This window comes from Neodiprion fabricii, chromosome 7 (genome assembly GCF_021155785.1).
Source record: "Neodiprion fabricii isolate iyNeoFabr1 chromosome 7, iyNeoFabr1.1, whole genome shotgun sequence".
NCBI classification, from domain to species: Eukaryota; Metazoa; Arthropoda; class Insecta; order Hymenoptera; family Diprionidae; genus Neodiprion; species Neodiprion fabricii.
The window spans coordinates 7,274,061-7,291,709 of record NC_060245.1 but is presented as its reverse complement, the minus strand read 5'-3'; the positions used below and the strand labels follow the sequence as shown (position 1 = coordinate 7,291,709).

At 34.0% G+C, this 17,649-nt stretch overlaps 1 protein-coding gene across 2 annotated transcripts in view; it reads right to left on the bottom strand.

The window, feature by feature from the left end:
- The window catches only part of LOC124186471 (odorant receptor 13a-like), a 95,825-nt gene that overhangs the window by 35,084 nt on the left and 43,092 nt on the right, over positions 1-17,649 (bottom strand). For both annotated transcript variants that reach the window (XM_046578220.1, XM_046578221.1), the window contains one exon: positions 9,581-9,739. The gene's annotated coding sequence lies outside the window, so the exon portion shown is untranslated. The remainder of the gene's footprint in view (positions 1-9,580; positions 9,740-17,649) is intronic.

Genomic DNA, 17,649 nt, shown 5'->3' with positions numbered 1-17,649 from the left:
TCATATTTGCTGCGACTTTTTATTTTCGTTTCTATTCTTTTTTTGTTCTCATTTAGGTCAATTTGTTTCAATGTATAACGGGGAGTTTCCGTATTGCGGCATATCGCGTACGTTATACATACATATATGCGTATATACGCGTATCTATATACGTTGCAAAATAAAGCTCAAAGCTCCACAATTCATCCTGCTTATAACGGTATGCGGGAAATGAAATTATCCTCCGCATTTTCTGCTATCGCAAGCATAGATTAACGACCGTAAAATCAGGATTTGCATATCGTACAGACGTTTGTTCCCGGAAAAATGGATGTATCTGTATAATCATGCATAATCAGATCAAATTTTGTATCATCTATCATATTACATACGATTACATTCGCTTAGGTATGGATGATCAGATCTGATATTACATCTGATTACTTCAATTCATCGAATACCAGATACTAGATCTGATGAAATATAGTCTGTAATCTAATTGGATTTAACTGCATATGACTGTATATAATATCAAAAACATCCGTATGTAAAATCACATCTCGTGATTACATTGTATTTTGTAATTGATCTGAAATGAAATATAAATCACATTGATAGCAATTTTGACGTTTGTTGAGATCTTAGGTTTGATGCAATGATTCATTATATTGAAAAATTGTAATTGGATTGGGTTAAGATATTAATAACTTGTAAGTCTCTTGATTAAACCGAAATTAATAAACACTTACAGATATAATTTTTACTTCGTCAAAAATGTAATTTCAATTTCATCCTGCCCTTCTTATAAATACAAATGTGATGTGTATTTCATTTAATTCTGTTTACAAAATGAAATTCAATCTGAACCTCACTTCGTGCCAATTATAAAATCCAAATGCAACTTGTATTCTACTGTAATTTCTCAATTCTATTTTCGCTGGTTACAATTTTTACCGTCACTGCAAATCCAATTGTAATACGTAACTTATTTCGATCCTATTAAAAATATGATGCAGCATAAATAAATTACAAATTGTAATTAGCCGATACCCAATACTGGTTATGCGTTGTAATTTTTCAATTCTATTTGATCAATTACAACTTTGCCCATCGCTACAAATCCAATTGTAATACGTAACTTACTTCACTCCTATTAGAAAAATATCACGCAGCATAAACAAATTACAAATCTGAATAAGCAGATGCCCAATACCGATTACACATTGTAATTTCTCATTTCTATTTGGCTAGTTACAATTTTTCCCATCGCTACAAATCCAATTGTAATATGTAACTAGTATTTCACTCTTGTTAAAAAATATCAGGCAGCATGAATAAATTACAAATTGTAATTAGCCGATACCCAATACCGGTTATGCGTTGTAATTTTTCAATTCTATTCGATCAATTACAACTCTGCCCATCGCTACAAATCCAATTTTAATACGCAACTTATTTCACTCCCATTACAAAAATATCACGCAGCATAAACAAATTACAAATCTTAATAAGCAGATGCCCAATACCAATTACACATTGTAATTTCTCATTTCTATTTGGCTAGTTACAATTTTTCCCATCGCTACAAATCCAATTGTAATACGTAACTATTATTTCACTCTTATTAAAAAATATCAGACAGCATGAATAAATTACAAATTGTAATTAGCCGATACCCAATACTGGTTATGCATTATAATTTCTCATTTCTATTTGGCTAGTTACAATTTTTCCCATCGCTACAAATCCAATTGTAATACGTAACTATTATTTCACTCTTGTTAACAAATATCAGACAGCATGAAAAAATTACAAATTGTAATTAGCTGATGCCCAATACTGATTATACGGGCACCATTGCTGAGCTGAAATTTCGTTGATTTGAGGCTTTCGATATAGCACGAAACAACATTGTTTCGGCCAATATGGAAGTTTGTTAATTCCGCGGCCTCAGAAAGGTCGAGACTCGGGTTTCAAAGGGTTTGACGCATGGCAGGGCTATTTAAACATTTGCATTTTCGTAAGCGGGCTGGAGAGGGCGGCTTGTGTACGGATTTCGCTGTTTACGATTTGGTAACGAAAAAGTTGGTCCGCCGGGAAATGAGTTCAAAAGGATTCGAGGAGCCGAGTTGCTACTGTTGGGCGGATCGTCGGGCGTATTTCGTCGAACTTTATTACGTTACAGTTACTGGACAAATTCCACTTGTACTTTCCTATCGTAATTCTTCACAAAGTATAGACTAGATTTACGGTAGAGCCTGAAACATGCATGTTTAGTGAAATTGTTCGTCTTTTCCAAATCGATTTTCTGTATTTTACATTTCAATCACTGTCGCGTGGGCGATTCACTCGAGGAAGTCATCTACAAATGCAACACTCGGAAATCAAATTGTAATTCAAGCGAACTGAAATGATGGAAATTTGTTTTTTTCAAATAACGGGGAATTAATTGAGGAAAATGAGATCGTTGGAAATCATAGCGAGTCGTTTGAAAATAAATGATTGCGTTGGAAATCATGGAAATCGTTTCAAGTTTTAACATGATCGCCAAATAGTTTCATTTTTAAAATATTCCATTAATTTCACACTCGATAAAACTCACACGGTGGATCAGAAATCAATGCTAACGAATTGAAAGCGTATACGTTCAATATCCGAGTAAATAGCTCCTGGATCTAAAGCCGCTAAATTATTCGTTTAAATTATATTAATCATTAATTTTTTTTTTTTTTGGTGCTCACCCAAAGAAACTGTCCAATAATTTTATCTCTATGAACTTATTGTAAAATTTAATTTAATTACTGATTTTATCTGATAATGAAAAATTTCTATTCAATCAGGGGCGATTAAGTTGAACTTTAATTTTCGTAAATTTCAAATACCTATTCCTATTAACATATTGTTATAAGTTTCTATTGTTTTTCGCAGACTAATTAACGTTATCAAGCAGCGAATGATTGTCCCGGGAAGTTCGTAAATAATAATTTAAAGAATTTACAACACCTACAAAATTGTGACACCAATTTTACACCAATTGTGTGTATAATTTATTGCACCGATTGGAAATATCCTCGGATATTTGATCAAAGACAAATTTCGATGAAGCCAAGTCGTATAAGTCGTATAGTTTTCAGCCGAATCATAGAATCCGCCCATTGCTTGTACCTCGACTTCTTGGCTTCCTTTTCCCGTCCATCCACCCAGCTTCGGATATTATCTTATTGTAGAATTCCTCGTCGGCGTTTTCGTGGCAGAAACCCGCTCAAGGATCAAAAGCTCGCGTCGTTTCGAAAGCTCTGCGAAGCTCTGAGAAACTCTGCGGTTTGTATAGTAGGTATTATAGCTGTGAGCGTAAAGTCTGGCCGCGTCTCCCGCCTTTGCAAGCCCATTAAGCTCACCACACGCAAGTTACAGTAAGACTCTCTTTGCAATAAAATAATAACTGTGACCGATTTTAGTTGAAACGCGTTATTACACAGCGTCTGATTTGAGTCAACAATTAATGCGGTACATTTTTCAATCACCGTTTGTTATGCTTTATTATCGTCATATCTTTATACTCAAGTACATTTCAATTACCTCCTTGAAAAACACTCAAGTTGCACATTCTGTTATCGATGAGTAGATAGGTTTCATAAAAACAAGGAGTAAAGTGATAAAACAGTGTAACGAAGTCATTTAATATTTGGTCTCAAATTTTTTTTGGTTTATTCGCTTGAGTCACTTCTACAAGATAAAAAAGGTTGCAACAACAATTTTTCACTTTGAGGTAGTAAAAGATAAGTTCACAAAGTATCATTCTCAGAACTCAAAAATGCACTCTTGTAACTAACTTCCTGATCAGCACCGCACCGATTGACCTCTTCAAGACCAATCGTTTTGCACTAACGTAGCCAAAGACCAATTAGAAGTCTTTCCAAAATTCCTACTTTTAAACCAAACTAATTCAGCATAGAATCATCTTGAGACACAAGAAAGTAAAGAACTAAATTGAACATCAAAGAACGCAGAACAAATTGAGATTTCAGACCATTCAGAACTAAGTCAAGCTTCAGCCCATAAAGAACCAATCCATACTTAAAAAAATACTTATTGTTTTCGAAGATGAGCGTTTATTCGTTGAGAAAAACTTTGATTGACACGGAAATTGGTTGAAAAGCTTGTTTTTATATTAATTCACAATGAAAAATTCACAATGAAAAGTTGAAGATTGATAATGCGATATCTAAAATACTGAAACAACGAATAATACACAATTATAGAACAAAATTTTCCAATAGCTTTAAACACTAGATACTGACTTTGTCCGCTAATGAATCTCGAAAAACAGTCAAAATAATTCTGGCTGAAGGTTAAAAATGATAATTGCAAAAGTTATAATTCATTGAATTTCACTAGTTTTGTTACGTATGCGTATAGATATACTTTAGAGTCGTGTGACGTCACGTATCTATTGACCTATTTTATTTGCTCTAGCTCTGTTTCAAATAAATGAAGAAAAAATGTAACCGAATTTTTTTCCCTCAACTGGTAAAACGCGAAACCTTTCCCACCAACAACAGACTAATTATATTCGACGAAGTTTCTTTATCAGACAGAATTGTGCGGATAAAGTTAATTGAATAACAAAATATTGACAAATTTGGCACAGCAATTCGGTACGACTTGGGTTGCCGTAAAAAGTATTTTAATTCATCAAATTCGTATTTTGACACATGCTTTCTGCTTATAATTCAACCGAATTACGATGATTTTACCGAACACAGTGATACTGATATTTTCGAACATATTACGAACTCATGAATGATTGGGTCTAGTTAAAAAAAAACATTATACAAGTCTTTTACTGCACAATTTTTTTGAGATAAATTGAACGGTGTATTTTTTATTTTTTTTTTATCTCTTTTCGCTAAGCTTCTTGAGTGCAGGCAATTTCATGTTCTTCTTGGATTTGGTCGGGTAGCGTAAAATTATATACGCACACGTTGTATATCTATATATATATATATATATACGTATAGTGGGTGGGTATAAAATTCAGTGACTGACCCCATTTTATCTCCCGGGCAATTGAACCGGCGAGTCACAATAGAACTCGTGATTCTGTCTGCATGAGGATATTCGGCTCGATAAAAGGACACTCGCTTTCAATGAATTATATTACACGTGCATGAGGGAAAATAAACCAGTCAGAGATCGCGTCGTTATTAAAGAGAACCGAGGATTCGATAAATTTGTCTAAAATTCACTGCAATCTTGGTTAAAGAATACCTTGAGAAATGTTGATTATAAAAATTATCTTAGAACAAAGTCGCCGTAAGTTTCCAATTTATGTAGCGAGTTTTGACAGTTGGTTGGAACATTGATTTACGATGAGTATTGAATAAGGAAGCGTTAAACAGCGGAAACATGTTGAAATTCAGTATCAGAATTATATTATTTTAGTTGAGATTTTATCTGAATATTGGTCAATCCCGAATAGCTTTTTTGCATTCGCTCAACCAATTCCTGCAAACTTGCTGAATACGATAAATCAGAGTAGCAGAAAAGTGCTTTCTTCGTGAAACTTGGAAATTTGATGTAAATTGAAAAAGTTATGAGTTCCAGTGACGTGGGAGAGCTGACGGGTATAGCACCTAGAAAAATAGGGTGCAACTAAATTTTTTATTTCACTAAAATTGTAGTTACAGGAAATGGATTTCATTCAATTTGAAAAAAAAAGAAAAATCATGAATTAGTGAGGATAAAAAGCTTAACAAATAAGATAAATCTTCTGGTATGTTTGTGTACCGAAGAAATTTAGTTTCTTCTACGGATTCTTTTTCTGGTTGCATAGTTAACCAAAAATCGATGCTTGTTATCAATTTTATTACGAGACAGCCGCACATCTAGTACTTAACAAATTATCGCGTTCCTGCAGAGCAACGAAGATCTATTTAATAACTCAAATGTTGGAAATAACGGAATTATGAACAGAAGCTCAGATATCGATGTTTACAAATCGTTAAAAATCTAGCAGATTCTTTCGATTTCACTGCATGACGGTTTGTTTCATCCAGAAAAATATTTTCTATGAATTCACAGACGCAAATTTTTTTCTGTCGTGTTAGCAATATCGATTAATACATTTAGTTTTCCAATATTACATCGATTCTCGTTACGATCAATAAATGGCAATATTAAATTAACTATTGAAAAGAAATCAGTCCCAGCGAGTTTCAAGTAAATAGTCTTTTGAATGAAATGTATGAAATAAATGAATAAACTAGGTCTTCAACAATTATCTAATATATACTTGAGGCTTTTTTCAATTTCAATATAATTTCTGTAGTTCCAATGATTAAATATTCGGCAACGAATACGATACACTTCGGTAATGATATATTATGCAACGAGTGCGTAAAATCGAATTTTACGCACTGTATCGAAAAGTGCCATTATACGCAGTGATAAAAGTGCACGGATCATTGATAATAATAATACGAGCTACTAATAACAGCCCTTTTCTTAAATTTTATTCTGACCGATGCCAGTCTTCTGATGTTTTTCACTGTCTTAGATTAATTTTCCATCAAAAAACTTACTAACCATCCGCCTGGAAAATAAATTTGTTCAAAAGACCATTTAATTTTCAAATTTCGGCGCGTAGATTAGAATAGCTAATTATCCGATTGAAAAAAAAGGATTCTCAATACTTAGATTACAGAAAACGTTCGCACAAAAAACCTAAAGCGGCAAAATTTTCGGGTTAGCCCGCGTTCGGACGACCTGGGAGTGCGTAAAATCAAATTGAATATTTTGGACATGGTATGCGTAAAATTCAATTTTACGCAATGTTGGTACCGCGTAAAATAACAATTTTCGATACAGTGCGTAAAATCGCATTTTACGCATACCATGTCGAAAATACTCAATTTGATTTTACGCACTCCCGGCTCGTCTCAACGCGGGCTTACCCGAAAATTCTTCAGCTTTCGATTTTTTGTGCAAAAGTATTCCTTAAAATCTAAATGTTAAGAATCTTTTTTTTTTGAATCGGATAACGAGCTATTCTAATATGTGCGCCAAAATTTGAAAATTAAATATCATTTTGAAGAAAATTCTTTTCCAGGTGGACGATTAGTATGCATGCGCAGAATCTGATTTTACTCACCGTTACCTTTTACCACGTAAAACAGCACTTTCCGATACAGTGCGTAAAATCGAATTTTACGCATACCATGTCGAAAATACACAATTTACGACTATCTACTCGTAACGAAATTAATACGAAGTTAAACCTCCCGAAAAATGTTTCGACCATACTTCGGGTCCGTATTCGGAAGAGCCATGGTACAAAAACATAATCCCCCTAATTCCTGATTACATCGGATACGAGGATACGTCACGGAGGTCCATACAGAACTCTATACATCATCTCTCTCCGCGTATCCTCGCGTTTTCTATCGGCTGGTCTGCCAGATATCCCTGCGCGAGTAAAAGGATAAATAAATAAAGCGCCCCTCGGAAATGGCTCAATATTGTAACCGGCCTCGCGCCTCCGAACCCGTTCCCCTTTATCCCGGAGCAATCCTGCAGGATGCGAGGCTCTTGCGGCACCCCCGGGAAAAAAACCGAGAACCAACGGATCCGTGAACGCGAAACGCTTCGACATAATATCCGTGTTACGGTATCACAAAAACTGGCAAAAAGGGGGAGATAATTTCGGACGCAAAACGGCTGCGACAGATTTCTGCAATTATCTTGTAACTCGTCTCTTTTTCTACGGCGTAATTAGCAATCCCCTAAAATACGGCTCGTCTATGGTGCATTCTTTGCGATCCGGGATCACCTCTGCTAAATAATTTCCTCGATTTTTCAAAATTTCATAAATAATAATTACTTTGTTATCACTTTATTCTATTAACAGTTGTTCGTTGTTTTTGATCGAACCGTTTCGGTGACCTATCTTTTCTCATCAAAAAGTCGATGATTCGTATGAAAAAAGTGTCGGTAACAAATGTAATTCTTGTTGAATCATTCACCTTTGACTTTTTTTCCGCATTTTAAACGTATTCTCCTCGTATTGTGCATAATTTGTATTAAAAAAGTTGCGAGTACTATCACTTGATACCAATCAAAAGTAAACACATACAACGATTATAATGCCGTGAAAACAATATGTAGAAACTCATGAGACATTTGCGTTTTAGTACACGCATTCGTATATATTTTCGAATTGTTTGGATAGTGAAAGTATTGCTTATTTATAAATTTAGAGGTTAAATATAATTCGCTGGATTTTACAATGCCAAAAACATTTACCGCCAATCGAATATGTTGATTATGAATTTCGCTCTTAATTGAATGAAAATTGAAATTTTTTTAACCTCCACGGTTAATCGAAAAAACGATGTATATAGGTATGAAATGATAAAATGTCATACTCGATGAAGAAACAAAGCAACGATATACAGAATCTGAGCTGAGAAATGTTTTGCCGAGTTCACATAAAAATTTGTCGAAGTGTACGTTTTTAACACAAAATTAGAGAAAAGTAAGAACAGTTATTTAACGGTTCCAAAGTGATTAGCAGACGGACTTTCTTTGTTAGCAAATTCACGGTATTCAAGTTTTTCAAAATCATCTAGAAACTCTTTAGAATTAAACTCGATTCACTCGACTTCGGTCTTCCTTCCGAAGCACTGACAATGTCGCGGTTTTCTTTCATGAGCTTCCATCATCGACTTGCGCGGACATTTTTCCGACCCAGAGGTATTCGCGAGCTTCGTAGAAGGTGAATCAAGGATCCATAGAAGATACGAGAAGCGAGTAACGAGAAACGACTGAAAGAATTCCGAGATAGAGAAAGACCTCAGAGAAAGACAGTGAAGGGAAAAGCCGGGCAGCTTTGAGGTTAATGAAAGAAGCCACTTTAAGCTTCTCCTCTGCTCCGAAGAACGCCTGAAACCATTTCTAGAAGCAGTTTGAGCACCGGAACAAGCTCCACACCAATCCGATAGCAGGAGAGTATAGATAGTTTCTATGTCAATAATTAGGACATTTCATGTAGTCCTTTTTTATCGACCGAGTCGGCGAGTTCTTATTTTTTGTTTTTAAATACAAAATTCTGGTACTTTTTAATTGTAGAGTTGGAAAAATTGCTGAAAAAAACAAAAAATGCGGTTCTCTGACATGTGTTATTCACTGAGTTTTGGGACAACGATAAAGTCCACGGGCGAGAAGCTTTCCACCGTTATTGAAATAATGAAGAGTTGAATGGGAGTTGTTGAAATATTTTCATGTATTATTCATGCCAAGAAATTCCATTCGTCGGTTTATTAATGATAGCGGAATATGGAAAACAGCCGACTCAGTCGATAAAAAAGGACAGTCACGCACCCTTAATCAATCCCAGATGAATTTCTTGGGCACTTTGAATTAGGTTCGATCGGATCGATTCGTTGGACAACAGATGCGATAATCGCAGGAACGGAAAGCCGGGAAGCTGCGATCGACGGATGAGACGCGAGATTTCTGCCAAAAGGAATGATTGGGCCGATGAAACAATGGCGAAAAAACGGGTGGCTGCGCAGCCGGCGAACCTTGCCAAATTACTTACCTGGAACAATGACGTCCAGGGATGGAAACAGGGAGTGAGATATTCGATTTCGGTCACAGCGACGATCTTGAACACTGGCCTCGTGCCTGTAATCGACATCTAAGGACGTTCTGCAAACTGTTACAAAAACACCGATCAACTGCAACTCCTGCACGTCTGCTGCAAAATATAGACGTTGGATTTAGTGACGAGAAAAATAGTGATTCACTGATTACGAATTTCAAATAACAAATATCATTTGTCATCGAGATTGCAATGATTTCTGTTTTAATTTTAGATTAGAGTAATGTAAAACGCAAGTTTCATTAGTGTTATATATATATTTTTTTTTTTTGTCAATTCAGAGTCGATCAACAAAATTTGGGATTCGATATGAAATTTCTTTTTTTTTTTTTATTGAGGATTGAAAATTAATATATGAGATCTGAAGAAGATTTGGCAAAAAAAAAAAAATTGTTTTGGAAAGAAAAGTCAATATTTGAAGTCGTAATTTTGCATTTTGTAAATATCTTGATAAATACGTAATATATGAAAAAATCACAAGAGACTTTTTTCACGGTAAATTAAATTTCATAAAAACGATGTTCTCAGACTTTTTGTCACCTATATTATATTTTGGGAGATTTTTAGAAAAAAGTAAAAAAAAAAAATGAAAAATCAATTGTGCCAGTTCTTACGCGTAAGCTACGTTACTCAAATTTTAAGAGGTTATTTTTTAGGTCCAAAACAGGCATTTTATCGGGTAGCGTTAGGAAAAATTCTGAATTTTTTTCCTTTCAAACAACAAAAAAAAATATATATATATGCATATATATAAATATATATAAATGCGCAGCTGATTTTCAAGTTTAAAGAGATTGTCCCGGTATGCATATTAGAAAATATAGATGTTAGAAAAGATTGAATAGAAATTGAATCTGTGGTTTGTAAGTTCAGAAGAAATAAAATACGAATTGCAGGCGAACGAATATAAGGCAATAATATTTGTGTCATATGTAGAACATAAATTGAAAGGAAGTTGAATATGATTTGAGTTGAAATATTTTCACCCGAAGCTTCTTGAATTCAGTAAGGCCCGTGAAAATTGTCGGTAAAACTTGTTTTTCGGAACTGGTTGAATATAAAATAACTACAAAATAGAATTTTGAATGCACAAAAATTCAATTTATGGGGTTTCAGTGATTATGAATTTTGTCAAAAGGATCAGCATGTTATTCTCGTGAATATAAAATCAATCATACAGATAATCGAGTCTTGGACTTCCGATCACAAGATATTTTTGAAGTCTGCATCCAATTTCCGGTGCACGGACGTAAAGGAATGCTTGAACCGACGAAACAGAATTTGTTGGAATCCATCCACTTCAATCTGGTATCCCATACTTGTTCCAAATACGCTGACTTCAATTCAACAATTTCGATTTAGCGAGTCTGTCATAACGATTTAGCCAAGCGAATTCCTTGTTCCAACGAAAGCCTTTCTTGTCGCGATCGAGTGAAGTGTTGATTCGAGTGAATCTTTTAATGTGTTTCCGGAACTGAGTCAACTGAATATCATTTCATTTCAAGTTTGTGTATTGTTCCTGCAAATTTCATTTTCGTTGACAGAAACAATTAGATACTTCAAATAAAATCAGTACACGAATCTAGCCAACAAAAACTTACATCGATCGAATGCCGTACTTCGTTGATCCAATCGGAGCTTGTTTGGCGTAACTCGTTGAATCAGTTGCACCAATTTGTTTAAGAGGTGAAAGAAACATCACATCCTTTGAAACAAGTAGAGAATATATTCATCGCAAACATCGGTATACTAGTACTATGAAGGGCCACTAGGCGGTGAACTTTCTCGCTACGGAATTAGTTTCAGAGATAGTTATAAAACCGGGTAGGCGGCTTAGAAGTTAGATACGGATAATGTGATATAAACTTATCATCGGACCTGTTACAAGTGAAGAAAGCATAATACCAAGTTTTGGGTCATCAAAGTTAATTTTGACTACAAATAAACAAAAGCTAATGGCACAAGTTCAGTTTAGACTTCTATATACCCAACAATAAGCTTTCGGTTTTCATTCATTAAATATCGAATAAGTCCCACAAAATATTCACTAAACAGAATGATAAATGACATCGTTCGAAGAATGTGTTTTGTACGCTTGAATAATTCCAATGTTCAGTCAATGCAAAAGATTTTTGTAACCTGCTTTCAACCATTGAACCCTTCACTCGACAATATGCAAAAGGGAACGAGCTTTTATTTTCAAAATAAAACGACCGAGGTGCGTTCAATAAAATTTTTAGTCATTTTAATGACACAGTTTCTTGCTACAAAATTCACGGTATCGCAAGGAATTCACGTCGATTTATCTCGAGTAAATTGACAATCAGCATGATCGTTAAAAGGCTCGATTCAGTTCCATATCAATTTGTCGCAAGCTTCGTCCAACAAAAGTATTTTGTTGAATTAAGTAAGTATTGTATTCGCCACATTGGACTTGCAACGTTGACTCGAATCAAACGAATGTCACCTTGACTCGAATAAGCCTTTGAAAAAATAAAAAATAAATAAACAAAATAAACAAACGAACGAACGAATGAAAAGCTTGTATCCGCGACGAAATCACGAGTCAAGAGCAATAACGCGGAGGGCAAGATTACGCGGAATTATAACAAACTATGAAAATGCGGGTGTTGTATATCACAGCGTCGCATATTATCCAGGTTAGATGGCCGCCATAAATTTAAGGTTTCTCTCGCGTCCTCGCGACTTTGCCGCGTATATACGACGGAATTCTCATTCAAGTTTTTGGGTCGTTCGTGCGCCGTCCGGGGGTTTTTACGCGTTAAAAAATAAAACCCGTATACGCGGAGCTTTCGTCCCTCCGACGCTTACTTCATATTATTATACTTGAAGAAATTATGGAGTGGAAGAAGGAGAATCGCACACCTTATACCGCATGTTTCCACCGGCTTGGTTACACGGAATGAAAATCCCTTTATGCCATGAAGTACTTTGGGAAAAAGACCCCAAGGAGCTTTGCGAATTGCGCCAAGCGCAGGAGCTTCGCCCTGAGAGATTGCAGCTTTCGTTCTCATTGCGCTCGCCCGTATGTGAAGCTGACGGAGCACATTCCGAGGATTGGAAAGATCGAGGGGATCCGTAAGGAATGCACTTATGAGGATGCATCGGACGTACAAGTTGGGGGAAAAATAGTCGGGCAACGGAAAAGTGAAGTTTCCAATCGCGAATTGAATAACGATACTGTCATCGTCGTGGGAGGAAATAACTCGAGATTTGAGTTACGCAATAATTCTTTGAGCTGAATTAATTTTAATAAATTCATGTAATTTAACAGAATGTTTTTTATTTCAAATTCACTTTTCATAATTCAGACAGATTTCATCGATTCAACTTAATTCGTTTCGATTCATGAAACTAGATTTTTTCTCAACAATTCACTCTGATTCAAGTGAGTTTGAAAAAAACTTCAATTCATTCTCTTGTATTTTCTGTCCATTCGAATTATTAGTTATTTATTTTTTTTTTTTTTCACTTCAACTTAATTTCTTGTTTCAAATAAATTTTTTATAATTCTGACAGATTTCTTCAATTCAAGTCAATTCACGTCAATTCATGAATTTAATTTTTTTCCGATGATTTACTTCAATTGAAGTGATTTTAGAAAAATTTAAATTAATTTTTTTTGTATTTTCTGTTCATTTGAATTATTATTTTTGTTTAATTCAATTCAATTGCTTGTTTCAAATTAATTTTCTAAATTCAGATTGATTTCTTCGATTCAACTTAATTCATTTCAATTGATGAATCGCGATTTTTTCTCGATAATTCACTTTAATTGAAGTTATTTCGAACAAATTTCAAATCGTTCATTCGTGTTTCCTGTTAATACGAATTATTATTATTATTATTTTTTTTAATTCAACTTAATATCTTATTTCAATATAATTTTATTTTCTCCGTGAACAGATAATTCTGGCACGAATGCAAACTAATTCAACTCAACTTGACTTATTTTTCCATAATTTAGTTAATTCTCATTAATTCAGGTGAATTATAATTAATTCACAAATCTATTGACACGCCAATTCATAATTATTTTCCGCTCGATCCGAATTTAATCGTGTCATTTTAACAATGGAATATTTTCTTGATCTGTATTTGAGAGAAAAAAAAATACTATCCAATTCAAAGCAATCAGTCGGCAAAAATCAATCGTCGGTAAAATTCATTGCATATATTATGTTTTCAGTAAAGCATTACGGTTAATTAAATTATCAAGCTTAAATATACGATGAAATTTTCGTAGCAGATATTTAAAATAGATTTAGTATCGTTAGGTTAAGAACAGCGTAGAGATAAAAAATTATAAAACAAACTCTGATTAATCAATAAACTCTAGTTACGAATACTTATGCCTTAAAAAAAAAGAAAAGGATAAAAATGCCTTTTGCGAAAATCCTGATAACATTTTATGGATAAGTAGACTGGCAAGGTATTAAATCCTGAAAGTATCAGACCTCAGTCTAAATTGGTTGTGTAAAAAGAAAACAAAAAAAAAAAAAAAATAAGAAAACGAAACAAAGATGAAATAATTTTCACCGTAGGATTGACTTGACCGATTTATCTAAAAATTTTATGTATCATCAAGGAAGTCAAGAGCTTTTACGGAAACAACGGACAGACTTTTTTACTTCAATAAATTCATATTTGAAAAAATTATCGTCTCTCAAACTTTAATTTTAAACTGTGATATTTTTCGAGCAAAATTTTGAAACGATCATCCTTACATTCGATATAGATTAGTCAACAAGTCGCGTCATTTTTTTTTCAAAATTTTCGTAACGGTACGCCGTAGTAACAAAAATTTAATAACTACTTTTATTCCAGAAAAACCGACTTATTTACAGGGTTAAAAATATTGAAAGACGAAAAAAATAAATTATAGTATGATTACACTATGTTATTAAAAAAAAAAAAAAAAAAATGTCGAAAATCATTATTTAAACACTTTGAAATTCTACAAAACAGATTTTAGTTTCTTTGAAAACTCGATACCGCGACTCTTCTATGATCTGTTTACCGATCTTTCAATATTCAAAATATCCAAGATTGATTTCATTTTTCCGCACATTTTTCGACTTGTCGAGACTTCAAAAATTCTCCAAAAAAGCTTCGCGTATTTTTATCAATTCGATATTTTTACCCTTGAGCGCGTTCGTTCCTATCGATTTACATTTTCACCCCCACCGTGTTAAAAAAATTACGTTTCGTGCCAAACTTTTTGTCTAGACCGTAAGAGCCGATCCATCGTTGACGCGAAGCAACATCTGCACGGTATCATCGTAAATCGATATGAGGATCTTGCAAGCTTCCGGTGGCAAATAGAGTTTAAATTGAGAGTCACGATCATGCGAATTCCAAAGCCCTACGCGTGTCTCGTCATAAATTGAATCACATGCCTGCTACCCCCCCCCCCCCCCCCCCCTCTCTCACTACGCGATATGCCTCGTTATGTGACGAAGCATCATAATATTTCACTTCAAGTTTCTCGGTGAGTTGAAATTAGGAGAAACCTGTGTTCAAGTTGAAGGAAACGTTTCATTGCGCATGCATGAAAAGTTATGGTCGTTCAACATAAAGCCATAACGAAGCGAAATACGAATATGGCGTCGTGTGGAAAATCATGGGAAAAGCCCTCACGCAAACCGAAAGGCGTTTCGTATCACGATTGAGTCATTAAAATAATCGCATTTCCTTTCCCGTAATTCGCCCTCCTATCCAGTCTACGCAAGGCTCGTCTTTTATCGTCCGGACTTATGCAATTCTGTAATATCATCGTATAAAGATAAACTCACGTAATATAATCGGACAGGTTTTTCTCCGCGTTGTAATAAAAACTGAAATATCGATGTCATTTCGAAGCTCTCTTTTTATACATATATATATATATGTATATATGTACTTATACTTATAAACCGAGTAATGGAGGTCGTAATCTTTCGGAGAAAAGTTTCTTGGGACGTATATTTTATAATACGCGATAATTTTCAACGATTAAACAACCGCGTGATTTCATCTCGAAAATAACAACATTTTATTTTCACACGATTTGAGGGTATGAAAATCTTTTATTTGTTTGTTCGTTTATCAAGAGAATTAAACTGATTCACTTGAAACTGCACAGTTCTTGTAATCAACCCGATAAATTGCGAATTTCGAGTAAATTCTTGGAAATTTCTCATCAGTCGTAAGTGGAACAGTTACGCTTAATGTTATTTCTTTGATAGATTTAGGCTCCAGTTTTCCTTTCGCTCTGCCTTTTATCCACGTACCTCGAATTCGATTCGGTGGAGCTTTTTTCCGATGCGGAATTCAGGGAAAGAGGGAGAGAGAAAAGAAAATACAAAAAGAGAATTTTCGATTTAAATTCATTGAAAAATCGAGTATCGTTTTACATGCTTTTCGAAAGGAAGTCTGCGGGAGAAGATTTGAATCGAGATGTTGCCAATAAGCTTTTTGGAAACTGATCGGGAATCAGGATTTTCGAACAAGGCATGAAAGGACGACCAAAACTGAGGAAACTCATGTCCGGATGAAATTGGGATTAATGTGAAAAATGCATTGTTTTGTTAATGCATCATCCATTTAATTACTCATTAATTTTTGAATGATTGTTGTATTCCTTTCTCATTGTGTATTTTTTGACAATTCACAATGGGACGTTGCTGAATTATTAATTACACATTCAATGAATAACTGTTTACGTTTTTACGTAAAAAAAATATGCCCAGTTATTCGCATGTGTGCAGAACTCAAAAAGATCGAAACAAAAATATTTTTTGACAGTTCCTAGGAGCCTGCAATTGATATTACATTTCACGATCAGAAGGATCAGAATTTTTTACACAAAAAACGCACATCGGGATCATATTTTCTTTGAACGAGAGGAAATGGTGTACGTTCAAAAATTGAAAAATCAAAGTTTTATTCGAGAAAGTGACATGAAAGTAAAACTGATCGACATGCGTTTTGGAAATTGGTGAACATCCCGGATCAGGATTGAAAAAATATTAATTGAAAAAGAATACCTTATCCATTACCAAAATAATGGGTAATGCATCGAAACTACAATTTGTAATTACTTGAATAATTTAAAATAGATGATAAAGCAATTGACGATGTTAAGAAATTCGTCTCTTTAGAGTACAATTATACAATATTTGTACGTAGGTGACATGTTCACAATTATATTCCACAACTTTGACGAAAGCCACGTCGTTAATTTTTCAAAATAACCAAAATTTTTGAATTTACATTCTCTGACAATTGATAATTACCAAAGTATTGATTGATTGATTCGAATTGCAATAATCATTACCAAAGTAACGGGCCGTCATTATCAGAACAATGCATTTATGAATTCACATTGCAATAATCTGACATGACTGGAGTAATAGATGTGGGTGAACGATGGTGTCATATTTTTTTACTATTTATTTTTTTTTCAATATTTTACTAATTCCTTTGATTTTACTCCATTTTTTACTACAAATTTAGAAAATAAAATTTTGTATTGTAACATTTATTTTATTTAAAAAATTATATATAGTTTGCTAACGAACCGATTGGATTTATTTCTACGTACAGTATATAAAATATGATGGATCGGTTGACTGCATTGACGGATTAAGAAAAATCAAATTTTAAAAACGACGATATCAAAAACTACTTAAATTTCATTTTTATTCTACCTTTTATTAGGCAATGCGCTATATATTTCTTTGAAAAATACTTATCTAACTTGTACAATACATATCAAGTCGGAGTAACGACTGAAAACATCCCGAATAAATTATACCGCGTATTTGCAGTTGAATAATTTTCGAATAACAGTTATACTGATAATTATGATTCGTCGATTATTCAAATTGTACCAAACCATGAAAATATCTAGGTTACAGGTATCCGAAAATTTCCAAAGTTGTACCGAAAAGGTATCACGACAAATATCGTTAAATATTTCAAGGATATGGAACTCATTCAGA